Consider the following 3,012-nt stretch of genomic DNA (forward strand, 5'->3'; position numbering starts at 1 on the left):
TGATATTATTATGTACAATAATATTATAGTAGTGTATACTATTTGTATACAGTTGTAAATAACAATAAATAAATCATTAAAAAAACAAAACATTTAACATAACATCATTAATACCCCTATTATATTTTTAATTACTGTACGTATGCCTCATTAACTTGAAATTGGAGCTATTATTGATTAACGAATTAAAACAATCATTTTTAGTTTTATTATTAATATGTTCATAAAATAATTATTGTTGTTTATTTTACACGTTTGAAAATAAAAAATATATATATTATTGTCTCATCCTATACCGAACCTCCCTATATCAACCCTTTAATAACCTGAACATTGTAAACATCAATCACTAAATAGAAATTTTATTGATTCAGTTGATTTTTTTTTTTTACTCTTATTTCGCATATCTCATACTAAAAATTTCATTGCCGGTGATTTTCAGTTTTTATATTGCAATATAGATAGAACTGTAAATCATAATATTTGAAACTCATTGACTAACAGTAAGTTATAAAGGAAGAGGGTGCGATCAGAATAACTAATTAAAAAAAAAGATTTATTGTGAGCCAACGTTTCACCCAACTTTGCAGGACTTCACCAGGATTAATAACAATCCAAACAACTGCAATAATGTAACAAGGTAAGAGAATATATAAAATAATATAAAAGGAAACTAAAATATATTTAAATTTTATTTAAAATATGTGAAAGTTTGTATAAAAATGAACAAAGTAAATGAAAATAAGATGTGCAATAAAAAGTATAAATAAACAAGAATTATAAAAATTATTAGACAATATGAAAATAGAAATGACAACAAATAAAAAAGTGAAATATAATAATACAGTACGAAATATATATATATTTTTTTAATAATTTATTTATTGTTGGATATGAGAGGTAGCAAGAATAGAGCAATGGTTCTGCCAATGAGAGGAGAGAAGTGCACCAATAAAGAATGATAATAAAATAAAAACAATGTAAAGCAAACTTATGCTAGGTTAGCAATGCTATATTCTATCCTATACAGAAATTCCAAACTAAAACCAGAAACAACTGTTCTAATATTTAAAACAATTCTCAGGCCATACAATCTTTTCAAAATAAAGTCCTAAGAATCGCAGTTAACGCTCCTTGGTTCATAAGAAATAGCCAATTGCATCATGAATTACATATGGAGTCAATAGAGGATTACATCAAAATAAGGTTCATGAAGTTCCACTCCCAGTTGCCGACAGTTAAAGGAGCAGTGACCTACAACCTGGGAAACCCAACCTCAACCCGAAGACTGAAGCCCAGGCTGCTGCAAGACATTCTGTTATAAATTTTAATAAATATAAAATTAATTCATAGTTACACTACCTCAATTTTACTTTTTATTATTACTCATTTTATTTATTCATTATTATTTTTTTTCCCCCCTATTTTCTTCTCTCGTCCCTTTTTCAAATTAACTTGTTTCTTTTTACTATTAGAGGGCAATCGTTTTTTTTTATTTAAGTGTACCAATATCATTATTTTTTGTTATTAATTTTATATTCCTCTTTTATTAAGAAGCATAACTCTATCAATTTATTATTTTTTTTTCTTCTTCTAAGAACAACATTGTATATAGTTAGGGGTGTCTTTTGTACGAGACTATACCCCCTCCCCCCCATAATCAACTGTTAAAAAATATATATATAATATAATATAACGGTTATATCAACCATGTAAGGCCTATACCTGGCCGATTTGGTATAAAATAAAATAAATAAATAATGTAAAGCAATTATTTTCACCCATGTAGATAATGACATAATTTCCCTGGTGAAATTAAAAGTTTGACTAATTATGAGGTAAATATAATTATATGAATCATAAATACACATGGATAAGGACTGTTGTTACAGTGAGTTATTATTGTTTGTAGGTTATTAAAATACATGAATATGAGACAATAGTCCCGAAACGTTGTGCAACATTATGATAATTTTTAACCTAAAAAAAACTTTAAAATTATTGTAATTGAGTTACCAGACTTTCCAAAAAGAAAATTCAGAATTGGGATATTCTTGTATTTTTGTAAAAGGTATTATGTTACGTAAAAGTTTTCTCCAGCTTCCAGTTAAGGCGTGAAAAAGTTACGAATCGTTGAATGCAGTTCATTTAGGCCATGTTTAAATATCGATTAAAATTTTTGAAAGGCGTAATTTTTCATTTAAAATTAGCATCCATATTGACAATGGTGACTGGATATCTTGCCATCTTCGGTATGCGATGAGCGAAACCTCTCCTAATAGCAGGTTACGTAACTTGGACATCCACCCAGTCATTTATCAACGGGCGAGTAATTGATAAAATACTGGGAGATGACAAAATGGAAAAAGTGAGAGCATTGTGAGGAACACAATGCAGCCTCGATGGAGAAGACAAACAGAGCAAAAAGTGTAGCGGAATGCAGGCATTGTCCGAGACAAAGAGGTCGCAAGAACAATTAGCAGCAAGGACGACGCCTACCTCCTTGCCCTATACCTCTTTGTAGCCACGTTCCCTTCGCGAGTGATTCCTTCATTAGCTCATATCTGTCTTATTGTACTTTAAAGAGGCTCATTATGCCAACAGGGGGCGCCACGGGCTCAACACAAATAGAGATAATTTCATAGCATCATATTTTTTCTTTATTCCATTTTACTGATATACTTTATAATTGAAAACATTAATTTTAATTGAGAATAGTGACTTCAACAGAAACTAAAATATGAACAATATTATTATTGTGACTATTCACAACATTATTATTATTAACACAAGATTCAATAACCCACTTTTTCTCTTACCTTTCTATTTTAATAGACCTCTAACGTTTCGGCCCTCAGGCCATTTTCAACGAGTCAACCTATAAAAATTGTTTTCATATTATGTTACTTCCTCACACAATACTAATGTTTTTTAATTATGAGAGATAGTTGACCGTGGATGATGAATGAGGAGAAGATGGTTGGGGGTGCGGTCAATGAAAAACACAAATAA

The sequence above is a fragment of the Halyomorpha halys genome, unplaced genomic scaffold (genome assembly GCF_000696795.3).
Source record: "Halyomorpha halys isolate HHAL.00 unplaced genomic scaffold, Hhal_1.1 Scaffold282.1, whole genome shotgun sequence".
Lineage (NCBI taxonomy): Eukaryota > Metazoa > Arthropoda > Insecta > Hemiptera > Pentatomidae > Halyomorpha > Halyomorpha halys.